The 13,821-nt window shown below is 40.8% G+C and overlaps 1 protein-coding gene across 3 annotated transcripts in view; it reads left to right on the top strand.

Moving 5' to 3' along the window:
- LOC120557659 (arf-GAP with coiled-coil, ANK repeat and PH domain-containing protein 3-like) overlaps positions 1–13,821 on the top strand; it is a 60,555-nt gene that overhangs the window by 782 nt on the left and 45,952 nt on the right. The window lies entirely within an intron of this gene.

The raw sequence follows: 13,821 nt of genomic DNA, 5'->3' as shown, positions 1-13,821 counted from the left end.
ATAGGCCTAATTAGTCAGTGCATATCAGGTTGTTGCACTCCTTAAATGTGGCTCTATAACACGTGAGAGTGTATGATGGGTTCCTTCTGTGTGTGAATGAGTGTTGCAGCATGGCATATACTGTAGGTTGGGTGCAGTCTTTTCATTTGCTCATGGAGGAGGCCCTGTCACCCTGTGGTGGTAGGAGACTGGAGATGAGATGCCCTTGCAGCAGCAGCAGCAGCAGCTTTGGACTGTCTGACAAAGAGGCATCAGGGAGAGGAGCACACTCTCTCTCTGCAGGGACAAAGCTCGTATCCTGGGCACACATCCAGCTGTTCGGCCTCTTGCCTGCCACACTCGGTCCACGTGCCAGTCTGGCACTCCTGTGCAGGCCGATGGGAAACTAGCAGAGAAGATTCATGTAGGCCAGGGATCTCCTGTTAATTATTCCAGGGAGATGGGCTGGTTGTGCCATTTAGTCAGTGTTTTACTGAGAAGGAGCAGAGTGTTGGATTATTCTGTATAAAGACAAATATGTTTGTTCTGTTTCTCCATGTCAGCGTCTGTTTGTTCTGTTCTCTGTGTTTGTCATTTTGTTGCTTCCCTCTCCCTCTTCCTCTCTCTCACACACAACTTCTATCCTGTCTGTTGAATGTTGTGCCACTCGCAGATAATTTGTGATTTGAGTGAGAGAGCACACAGTGGAATGAAAGAGACAGCTGAGAGAGACAGACATTCAATTTGCTGCTCAAATCCCACCTCAGTGATCGAAGGCCACAGGAAGAGACATTTTTTGCCTGGTTCACTTTCCCATGGTCTTATAAAGACTGTTATTTGGAAAATCCCAAACACTGACAAAGGAAGCTGATGTTTCCTTGTGTTTACAAGCAATAGGGAAAATGTAATGTTGCGCAATACTGTGATCACGATGATGGTGATGAAACTCCTTATCGTGGGGTGGATCATATTTGGATTTTATACATATAACATGGAGCATAAGATAACTTGTTTTTTTTATTCCCCTGTATACATGAAATTATCCAGGTTTCTGATTATCTGTCGGTGCAGGCATTTCTTGGGTTTGGTTTCTAGCCCGACTGGACCCTCTACTGAACAGGGCTCAGGATACTTGTGTGCATCTAAACGAAAAAAAAAGAAAAGTAAAAGTTGAAACCAGAGTACAGTTTTACCTCCTGATATTAAGGAGAGAAAAAAATCAAGAAAATATCCAGAGATATTCTAAATGCCTAAAACAACTACTAATAAATGCAGAAGGCGTTGTCCATGTGAAAAATTCATGTGACGCAGCCATCACTATAAACTGCCATTTAATAAAAGACAGTCATTGCAGAAAAAGTGGCCGGTATGCCAGGTTTCTTTCTTCTCCTTGTTGTGTAATTCTGGAGAAACAGAAGTAGGAAGAGCAGAAAATCGGACTTGTCTGTCTTCCCACACATGGTGCTTAAACAGCTCACACACACCCTCTCACAGCAGGTCTGAACTTGTGCTAGTCCTGTATGTGCGTATGCATGATTGGGTGAGTGTGAAAGAATTTTAAGGTATGTCTGGATATTCTTAAAACACATTTTATTGTTCAGACTTCCTCTCACTTGCACTGTTTCCTAAAGTCTTTTCTTCTTCTCCGCCCTGCCTTTTATTCAGCACTCACCTGCTGCATTTGTTCGTTCATTCTGTAACAATACCTGAGGTCGAGCCATGTGCACCTGCTTTTAGTTGTTTGTACTAAATGGATGTAATCTGATTCCCTGCAGGCACTTTGGGTCAGTGTTTGGCTCGTCTACACTGAGAGTTTAGAGACGTTATCGTGCTCGTGCTTTTATTCTGATGGCAGAACAGAACTGTAGTCGGACAAGTTTTCAACAAGGTCATTATTGTAAACTGAAACCAACTGACTTGAACATGATATTTTGATGAGCAATGCTCGGGCGTAGTGTGTTACTGTGATTTTCTTACCCATCCACAAACAAGTGTAACACATTACGGTTTAATTTTTGTAAATCACCTTATAGTCATCGACCTAGTGAAGCTAAAGGCAAATATTACATGATCCTTTTATAACTTATTTTTAGTGCTTTCATTGACGACATTGTTATGGTATAAGTATTAATATGCATGTGTGGGTGTGAGCTGTTGCCTAGCAGCCGCTGCTGTGAGACAAATGGGAGCTCGGAGAAAAGAGAACAGAGAATTTAAGAATGGAAGAGGAGAGTGGGTCATTACTTTGGATTTCTCATACAGAGAAGAGTTTCATTGTGATAAGTAGGTCCACCTACTTTCTGTTTGGGTACATTTCATAGTAAAAGTAATGCCATTAGTAATTCGATTTATTATAGTTATAAGTGTAGTTCCTGTAAGTAACTGTGGTTCTTGGTGGAGTTGATGAGGAGCCAGAGTCAGATGTTGAATCTTTGACTTAGCGATACTATCAAGCTTGCTGCAGGTGTGTCTCCAGTGCATGAAGGCATCGGTGTCATAAAGACTAATAACACATGAAAATACTGGATATGCAAGAGCATACTGAATGTTGTCTTTAGTGATGGATGTCTCAGGTCAATGAGTTTACAGCTGGGGGTTTACAGATCCGGAGCACCAGCCGCACCTGTCGGCCTCTTTCTGTTATTTTTATCCCACCCACATACAATACACAGAATCATGCTATCAAGACAGGCTGAGTTAGCTTAGAAATCTAGACTTTTACGCTTTTCTTTGAGAAAAGAACAAAGAAAGGCATAGAAATCATTCTTAAAAAAGGAAGATGTGTTCAGAGTTTTGCCGACCGGATACGGCAAAAGTTTAATCTATCAGCTAGTTTCGCTACCTTCTTCTTCTGTGGGTCTGGCTTGTCAGGCTAGGTTGAGTGAGTGAGTCAACAAGATTCAGGCAAAGTAGACACAAAGAATGTTAGGTGGCAAATGTGTTAGGCAACATAAAACAGTATTATATTCTACCTTTTAATAGCCACAAATATAGTCTGGATCAATGGAAGTACATTTCCAGGAAGAAAGCCATGCGCTGGATGTCAGGCTTTGCCCCTTACCTTCCACTCTCTGTCTGCTGCCATTATCAAAATCCCTTCGCTATGGGAAACAACAAAAAACTTCGAGCTAGCAAGCTACACGCCGAAAATGCGCAACAAGGCAGGCCTGCTTGGTACCTTCGGGGAACGATTGTAAAGATTTACAAAGAATATGTTTACGGCATTTATTATCTAACTGGGACATTTTGGGACTGGCTGATATCATTAGCACATATTTTGCTCCTGTCAAGTGTGTACTTCCCATAGATATAGAACAATATCTATGGTACTTCCCCTGTCGTTGCCATGGTTACTTACAGGAATAACATATAGGAGGTCACAACCTGTCAGTGCAGTTGGTGTGCTGTTTTTGATAGAGGCAGCTCTAAACCCCACATTATGTGGGAAAGGTAAACAAACTAGGTATGTCTTATTATGTTGACTGATCCAAAGTGATTCTTTATCATTACCTTCCTTGGCACCTTCTCTTACTTAGACATACACGCTGTTATTGCTTGTGCAGCTTTTCCATTCCCAGTTGGTTAAGTTTCATAATCAAGTTAAATCTGTAGCCTTGAAGAGTTCTCATTATCAAATTCTGTTGAAAATCTAGCGAGACAGTCGGCACATCATGATATATTCTTAGATAAAGATAGATAGATATTTATATAACTCTGTAGTGAACTGGATTTGGTAAGAGATTTGAAAGCACTATTTAAAAAAAGGGGCTTTTGGCCCATTTTATATGTGATTTCCCACATTATTTTAAAAGCATGTCTCCATTTATTGGCAGATTAAAGTGTTTTTTGATGCTCTAGATCTTTGTCTGGTGCCCTGGTTCCTTTTAACTGTCTGGAAGTTTATACCCCACCTGCGTCATCATCACCCATAATCCTCCTTTTACACACATCATTATTTTGCTGAGATAATGCATTCCTATTGGTCAGCAGCCTGTGGAATATGTAAATATGTACCACGCTGCCTTCTCTTGTCAGAGGGAGGAAAGTATCATTGCTGTTGCCAAGGGTGACCAGCTGCTTTGGCGAGCAAGGCAACTACCTCTCATTCTGCCTCTCCCGACATGAGAGGCTGATATCTTTTTTCAGAGTAAATGGAAACAGTGAAACAGTGCAGATGATTTTATAGTAGAGCAAAAAATGCATTAGTGCTGAATAAGATTACCTGTTGCCTAAGTAGGCTGACATTGATATATTGCATGTTTGCTAATGCAATGATGCCTGTAAAGTGTCCCAGACCAAAGCAGTAAAAGTATGAAGTGCCAGCATTCACCCAATGTTCTTGTCCTTGAGAAAACCTCTTTCAGAGCCACCGTGACCCTCTGAACTTAACCAGAAATGGATGCTCTCTCCAACATCAAGTCCTTGGCAAAATGTTTAGAAAAATTCCAGACCACTCACATTAACTTGCTAATGTCAAGACATTCATTCCCAACCACTCTCCCTAATGCATCCGCATACGCAGGAGATGTGCTCCGACAGAAAGAAAATGACTGTGCTTGCTTAGATTACCCTCCATATATGGAGCTTCTCCATCCATGTTAAAGCTTTTATCAGTCCTGTTTTTTGTTATGCCGAAGATGACTTTAACAAAATTGCTCTGCTTGAGAATGATGTCTCTTCTCTAACCCCAGAGCTTCTATCAGTGTTTACTGGCAAACACCAGAAAAAGCAAGCAAATCTCTTGCATTTGGCACTTAACTTGAGTGATTTGCAATAAGCTTTTCTTTGAAAGTATAGGAAGGTCAAACAATTTATGTATGCTCGACTTAGTTCTGCAGAGGATTTATTTATGTAGGTTTAATATCTATATGGTAAGTTTTTAATCTGGACAATGCAGCCAACTGCAAATAATGTAAAGAATTGCTAAATTCACTTAACAGTTACATACATGTTTTCCATTGTGAGATGCATAAACAGATAGTGTGGTATAGACTATTACATCTTAGCAATGTGAATAAAAACTTTGATTGACTTTATTTTAGTGTATATCTGAATTTGTGAACTCTAAATATGTACACACTGGATTTTTTAAATTGACTTCTGAAATTTCCAAAGAGGGGAATTCAGACCACATAAATTCAGACAGATTGTTTTCAAACTAAAATATTTCAGTGCTATACATTTCAAGATTAAGTATCCAGTCAGTAATTAAGATAGCAACACTGTGCTTCATATTTATATGTTAATACCGGTTGTAACGATATACCTGATGCAGTAGTTTTAAATGACTTCAAGTCTTGCTACTAACACACTTCTGTATTCTGGGATACACTCTCTGACAGGTTGGGCTGCAGTAGATTGAGGATCAGGGAGACAGTGATAGTTTTTAGTAAACTCCTGATGATGGTGGTGGTGGTGAGATCAGTGACTGTCCTCCCCAGGGAAGCCACCATTTAACCACCAATTGACCTTTTAAACACTCATAACCTACAAGTGTCACAAAAAGACAACGCAGGGCATCGGGGCTCGTAAAAATATCTGACATCCCCCATTAGTTCACATAAATATTTTAGTTCCCACTGTGTGTGTAAAGGTAGAGGCCTTGGTGGAACGCTCCGCTCCGACTGTGAACTGCATGAAACATGCCTTTCATGTCAGAAGCATGAAAAATGTTGGTTACTTCAAAGGAGCTGTTTCAGTGGAGATGTGGTGTTAGTGGGCAGGAGGATAGGGGTTACTAGGTTTGGTCCTTAAGGCACTCCAGCATCTATGTATTGTCTAACCCTCTAATACAAAGGTTTGTGGTGTGCTTTCTCTCCTCAACAAAGGGAATTCACTTTTGAAAGACAGTGAACAAAGAGGTCAGCCCCACCCTTGTTGATTTGGAAGCATGTGTGTATTGAATCGATGCCCCTCGATGATGTCAGATAAAATGAGCACACTGCTTCTGTAAAGTAGAGCCATGTGGCATCATGTGTGACCTAAAGAGGTTTAAATGAGAAAAGGCAGAACACAGTACTGCCCTCCAAACGCAAAAGACCATAACTCGCTAGAGTGTGGAACTAAGAAAAATGACTTTTTTCTTTTTAGTTGTCCAGCCAAATGAATTATAGGTAGGACACTGGAAATCTGGCAATTATATGTTTTAGTAATGAAATGTATCTACATAAAAAAATCTTGAGCTCAAACTTGACTTGTTGACTTTTGACCTCTTTTTTGAAGTTACTGTACTCTGCCTTTGTATTGTCTGCAAAAAGTGAGAAGTCACGCCAAGGCAAAAGGCAGTAACTTCCACATTATGGTTGTTGACACCATTTACAAAATCATTATAGTAACACATCTATAAAATTTAGTGATCATGGTCTATATTTCTGATGATTTACAATTACTTATAGCCATCTACTTATTGCTATCCTGTACCGTAACTCAATTTGAGCGTTTACAAAAAAAGTCAAAGAGCGGTAAAAGTGTTACGGTGTTCTGCCTTGGTTTCTCCTGGGCTTTTGGAAGTTAATGTTAAGACAACCCATTATTCTCTCGAAAAAACAACAAAATTGACTCAAGATACTTATCCACATGTTAAAGGATGTCTTGAGTGTCCCAAAAATATCATTAAATTGTTTTCGACCAAAAACAAAGTTACTGCCTTTTGCCTTTGCAGGGAAGAGTAGCTGTCTGCAGATGTTTGTTGAATCCAAAAATCTTGGAGCCAGTAATAATTTTTCAGGAAGTAATTTAGAGTTTTTGACAGCCCCAGAGCTTGCAAGCTGCATATTCGCTTACCCAGCATGTTGTGTGCCTACTGACCTGTTCTTTGAAACATGGTGTGCAGTGCATGGATTGCGATTCCTTCTCTGCTTACAAATGTGGAATTCCTCTCACATGTGATCAAGTATTTATCAAGACACAGAACCTGATGGCTTGATCCAGATTGATCATTCACACAGAAGCCCAAATTCTAATTAAATAATATAATAATAATCCATATGTAGACTTAAGAGGAAATAGTTCACATAAGAGCAGGTTCATCACACTGTGGTTCTCCTGTCACTGATGATTGATTGAATTAGGCCTACAATCCATCAGAAGGTTGACAAGGATTTCTGCCTTATCAGAACCCCTCCACCCACTACCAATTTTTAACAACTGTGCTTTAAAAAAGAATCAAAGCTATTTTTGTTATCAGTGCTGCTTGTACCCATCCTTGGAGATGCTACATGCAGTAAATCCCTCAGTCAAATTTACTTTAACATTGATACATAATTTTAATTAGTACGTTCATGTGCACTGACCAAATTTTAGCAAATGATGATTGTTATAAGTGCAGTAATTGGACCCTATATGTGGTTTTCACTGTCTTTATCGGGTCTGCTTTTGTGTTACACGAGCATGCATACATGTGTGCACATAGGCTAATCATATTTTCATATTCCTATCTCTTCCTGCTTGTCAGGCATACATTAGTTTGACGTGTTCAGGAGAGAGCATCAGTCTAGCACGTGGACACTTCCACACAATCAGCGGTGCAGCAGATTTTCTGCGGCTCTGCTGCACGTGTTGCCGGCGGACTTAGTGCGGGGCCCATATATGAAATAGGATTATCAGTAACCACGCTCTCTGATTAAATCAACTGGATAGCCTACACACCCTATTAAAGCTCACACACTATCAGCCTCTTAGCCTGAGAACCTCAATACAATTTCCCTCCCCATTCAGCAGCAGTGTGCAGGATAATGTAGAATTGCAGATATTGGTTTGACACAGTGTATGCCTTATTGCAGTTCAAAGGACTTGTGAGTCTTCAATCGATGTTGCAGGACTTCTATGCTTGTTGGGGAATATTAATATTTTTCCAGTTCAGGTAGCATTCGCCGTGGCTTTACGGGTTTATCCATAATATCAATCTGACCTTTAACCTCATCTTGCCTGGGTTATTTTAAGACCTGTCCTCATGGTACAAGTCATGCTTCAAAGGAGGATGCGTGAATCACAGTGCAGTTTAGAATTTGCTCTGATTTTTCAAGATTAAAGGGATACTTTGCTGATTTTCTACCAGCTTTGTATCATAACAATGTGGGTAGTATGTGTAAATGAACTATGGTAAATTTCCTCCCTTTTGTCAGCGCCAACTTCTCTGTGCCCATTCACCCTTCTGTCTTAAACTCAGACTAAACTCAGATTAAACTGTAAAAGTAGGCAGTGATCAAATATAAACCAATATTCTTTTACTGTATTGCATACTTCTCGCCTAAAATGTTATGGTTGCTAAGTTATGACTGAATAGGTGTATGTCAAGAGAGAGGTTTAGCTAGCGCTCATTTAATGGTCACAACTGTTATGCCTCTGTACTCAGTTTTCCAATTATAGAGCAATGATTGCTTTTCAGATAGACTTAAGGGTAATATGCAATGAGTTGAAACTCCTCATTAAGGTAATGACTTCTTAAATAAAGAGGTTTACCATCATCAGCAGGAGAATGCACTGAAAAGAAAGCTTGAGTATTTGTCCCATACATTATTCACCAGTCAATCTAGCTCAAATCAGGGACATCAGACATTGTGAAAGGGATTATGGGTATTAATATCAAATGACCTTATAGACCCAATCACAATATTTGTTTACAATAACTTCCGTTTGGAAAACTCCTTCATCCAATACATATAATTTAGCAGCGCTGAGCATACTCTCATCTCATTTATCTAAAATGAGTGTTTGATGCTTTCATATGTCAACAGTTTGACTGACATTGGGTTTGTAGACCTAATTTACCTTTTGGGCCACAGACTTGAGAAAAGACACCACCCAAATCTAGCTGTTAGTCCAACCGGCGGTGAGATGTTGTTGTTCGTAACGTTAGATTAGGTTTTGGATCAATGATGCTAGCAAAGCAACACAGTACAGAAAATAAGCACAACAGAAACGTCAGATAGGTCGGACCTATAAAGGTTACATTTATGATTTAAAATGACAACAGAAACAAACAAGTTTGCCAATTTAACATATCTCCGCAATTCAAATCAACGGCAAGTTGTCCACTCGGAAGTGATAGTGACTGTTGTGTCGGGACAGTCAGTTAGGCTTGCGGCAGATGTAGCGGTCCTATCCCAGAACAAATTTGATTCCTTTCATGGGATACAGGAGTTAAAAATGTGGCACAAATTGCACATTCTCACAGGTCTCACTGCAATCATTCATCCTCACTGAGATCAGGATTTGGAGGGGAGTTGGTTCAAATCTCTCAAGGCCTGTTGAAACACGAATCAAGACTAATAAGTAAATTGCCTGCATCTTGTTCCTGGGCTGCTTTCTTCATCTTGGCACTAAATAGTATTTTCTCAGTGGGGAACTTTGTCTATCCCTGGTTGTCCTGCCCATTTTAAATACTTCTTTTGTCTTCACTAAACTGCAGATTTCAAGGCTTTTCCAGTTTCAAAAACCCTGTTTGCTGGTTTGTTATCTGTTGTCATAATGACTGACTGACAAACGAGCAGACTGACCTTTGGTTTAGCCGAACAGAGTTTAAACGCTCAAAATGACGGAACTGTGAACCCCAAAACTTGGCGGAAACAAGCAGGACCAGCCGGTGTGTAATATGTGGAATGCATCTGTGGTGAGCCAGACGTTTGTGCTGACTGCCACACATTTAGCCATGCATGAATAAACCCCTCTCAAGACATTAGAACATGTATGCACACATGCACAAAGCTGTTAAACACATAGCAGCATGTGTGGCTGCCTATACAGCACACGCATTAAATACATGAGGTGCTATAGTGTCACATAACTATTTATACGGCCATATTCTGCAGAGTGAAAGGGTCAATCAGCCAATGGGTTCTTATACTATAGAATCAAAAGGTCCTAGAGGAGAACATGATGTCTCCATACTGCTTGATACATTAACAAAAGTCTGAAAACAGTGAGGTTTTTGTCTGCAGAAACAGAACTTTCAACTTCATGGTGGCTTTCTGTTTGTTTTGGAATTTCATACACAATTTTGCATTTCTGTGAATGATCACTATATCACTTCTCATCCTGAAGCACTTTTTGGTACGGGTAAACCATTTTAAAACTAAACTCTACCATGAAATATCAACTGCAGTCCTCGTTGTTTACATCCTGTTCAACTGGCTCACGTCAAAACTTAGAAATGTATTGGGACAAGCCAGTTCCACAAGACTGTCTGTCCATTACACACACACACACACACACACACACACACACACACACACACACACACACACACACACACACACACACACACACACACACACACACACACACACACACACACACACACACACACACACACACATTCTTCAGTTGTTTATCTGTTTCTGTTCGAGATCATATTGGTCAAAGATATCCCTGCCTCTTCCTGTAAAAAGAAACATTTAGCTGCAAGTGGATGTTTGTTATCCACACACAGTGTGGGTATTATGTGCTGTCGCCGAGCCCTGCTCGCCATCACAAAACAACCCAACTGGTTTAAGAAAAGACAGAAAAAGATAAAGAGTGAGAGGTCTTTTGTCAACATCTGTCATCTCACTGTCATCTCACCCTCTTACTCTCAGTGATTCTGTGTTCTTTGTCTTTCTTTGACATCTATCCTACAGGTTTTATGTCCTGTTCTCACTCTTTTACCTTTCTTTCTTTCTCCTCTTCCTCCTCCTCCTCCTCTTCCTCCTCCTCCTCCTCCTCCTCCTCCTCCTCCGTCGGCCAATTATTGGTAATGCGGATGTGGGATGGAAATGAATTAAATTTCAAGGCTGCAGCAGCAAGGCGGGTTTGGTTTCAGTAGATAACCTGAGTGAGTCTGTCTGTCTGCCTGTCTGTCTGCCTGTCTGTCTGTCTGTCTGTCTGTCTGTCTAATAGAAGGATGCAGGGAAATAAGGCTGTATGGCTGGAGGAATGATAGATGGCTGACAGGATAGGGAAGGTAATTGATGGTGAGAAGGAGCATAGAAACAGAAGGATGGATTGATTGATTGATTGATTGATGGTGGATGTAGGACAGAGGATGGAAGACAGGGAGTGAAAAAGGATAAATGGTCATCACCGTTACTGTAGTCCTGGTAACCTGCCTGATATTTCATGCACTGAATACGTCATTAGTTGCATTGTGGGCTGGACACACATCCTGGTAGCAAAGCATAAATGAAAACAGACATTGCTGGTAAATTAGCACAAAAAGAGAGCTTGAGTCCAGTAGAGGATGTGAACAGCTGTATTGTCAAATGGCGGGTGATGCTCGGACACAGCTTCCCTGAGGTGACAAATGAAATAGTCATGCGGCTCACTCTGGTTCATTGCCGTCCTATGCAAACTAGGAGGCAAGATAGTGTGTGTGTGTGTGTGTGTGCTGACTCCCACTCTCTCACATCTGGGATCCAGTTGAGCAGATGGTTCAGATTTGGCTCAACTTGCTCTGCCTTTTTTTGCGTTAGTTCTGCTCTCTTATACCCTTATTCCACCAAAATTAGCGTGTATACTTTATGCAGGTTTTTTAAACATCTATTTCTTTCCCATTGCCAGTAGACGAGTATGCCTTGCCGAAAAACAGGGTTAGTAAGGAGTAGAAAGAAGCATGGAGGCCAGTGACAATGTTACGGTGGTTGCTTTGTTTTTTCTATCTGTTACTTATTCAGTCTCTTTTTCTAATTCGGTGCTGACTAATTTGGAACAATGTCTGGGCGCTGCTTGGGCAGAATGGACAGAATTTGTGGCTGTGATGACATGCATGTCATAGTATTGCGCCGGAAAAGGGGCCAAAATTAGCGTGTCCACCCGGGTGGCGAGATTACTTTTCCTAGAATGGCAAAGGCATGAGCCGCCCTACTCTGCCTCTGATTGGCTTACCCTGGTATTCTTACCCGAACCCTAACCAATCTCACTCCTGATGCCTAAATCTAACCAACCCAACCAACGAAGGCAACGAGTACTAGCGAATCAGAGGCAGAGTAGGGCGGGTCATGCTTTCGCCCTCCGAGGAAATGCAAATTTTCCTCCCGGTGTCACGTTACCATCACTGCAGATCGGAGCTAGAGCCGATAAATACCCGTGAATACTGCAGAGTAATTTGTCCCGGGAATGAATGCCAATTGTAACCTTTCCAACAAAATAAAAAAACAGATGTTAGTGGGTTTTTTGGCCAGTGAGACAGGGGCTTTTTTTTTGTGCACTATAGTTTTTTTCATGTTGTTTTTTTCCTGTTTACTCTTGTGCCTTTTTCAACCCCTTCACTCTTTCTCTTCCTCCACCCACGTTCCTGTCGCCCAGGGGTGAATGTGTGGCTCTGTGGAGGAAGTTAAACAGGATTACTTTAGAATGTTGGACCACTGACTAACTTCTGGTGTCTTTACTAAACACCACCATTTATCACTATTTATGCTTGTTTAAACTTTTTTGATTTGTTTCATCTTCTCAGTTGCTCCTTTCTAATCCCAGCTACAGCGTTTTGAGACATTGATCATCGATCGATCGATCCCTCACAGGTTGTTGACACAGGCTCACCAGTCCTGATCCTCACTGAGCAGGGCTGAAACCACAAGTGTGACTGACAGGCCAATCTCCCATGGAGACATGAGTAAAGACAGGAACACTGATTGCTCTCTTAAAAACTGATGGAATCCCTTTACATTCCCCGTCGTTACATTATTCAGTGCATCCTCTCCTCAGATCTCTGTGGAATTCCTTGCAACCAAATGAAAACATTCCCATCTGCCATGTCAGCAGTCCCACACTTTCTTGGATCCAACGTTCCCGCCCCCACAAAGTCACACACACACACACACACACACACACACACACACACACACACACACACACACACACACACACACACACACACACACACACACAAACACATGCATTATTTCGCATGGGGAATGCCTCCATCCATTTGTTGGATGGATTGCCCATTGCATACAAGTGGAAAAAATCAGAACAGCTGAAGCAAAGTCACCGGTCGATAATGGACAATATGTCTTGTAGCAGGAAGGAAGGATGACCATGCTCAATATACCATAGCTTTAGTGTGTGAGTGTAGAATCATGGTAGGAATGTGTGTGTGTGTGTGTGTGTGTGTGTGTGTGTGCGCGTGCATGTCATTGTGGAGTAGACAGATGTAGCTAGCAGAACAGGGGGGTTCTGTAAGAGAGAGTTTGACCGGAGAGAAGGGAGATTAAGGCTCAACTGTGTATGAAACAAGCATAACTGAAAGTTTCATGGGGACTGCAACTTGTGGTTTACTTTGGATAATAAAACATATCAGAGCATGGGCAGTTAAGTCTCCATTTTCACAATATTCTTCCACAGTTGTGAAACTATTTGTGTAAAATTATAAAGCAACTTGAGTTAGCCAACAGCAGGTTACATTTCTTGCACAACAATAATGCCTCTGTTGGCTAGCATAGGATTTACTAGAAGGTAACTGACATGTAACTGTCAAAGAAGGTTCCTGGAAAGGATTATGTAATGTGGTACTGATTATAGGGAAACTAGAGAGATTGTTTAAGTAATTCATTCCAATTCATTTCTAATGTAATCTGGAGTTTCTATTGAGTGCAAATGTGTTTTCCAGTCATTGAAATTTTAGCAGTTGTTTCAAGGAAATCCTCCTAAATATTAACAACTGCTTCTAAACTTAATGCAACTAAGAAAACTCAACTCATCAACCATCTCAGAAAATTGCTTCTAATTACCCTATCATTAGCACCATTTTACATAGTACTTTTCAGGAAATTTACTAGAAAATGATTAGGAAACTGTGGGACCTCTAAAATAAAATGTTACCTAATGTTACATTTATCTCATGTAAGATAACCTGAGAACAATTATTTG

Source organism: Perca fluviatilis, chromosome 4 (genome assembly GCF_010015445.1).
Source record: "Perca fluviatilis chromosome 4, GENO_Pfluv_1.0, whole genome shotgun sequence".
In the NCBI taxonomy this organism is placed as follows: domain Eukaryota; kingdom Metazoa; phylum Chordata; class Actinopteri; order Perciformes; family Percidae; genus Perca; species Perca fluviatilis.
This window is presented reverse-complemented; position numbering and strand designations above follow the sequence as displayed.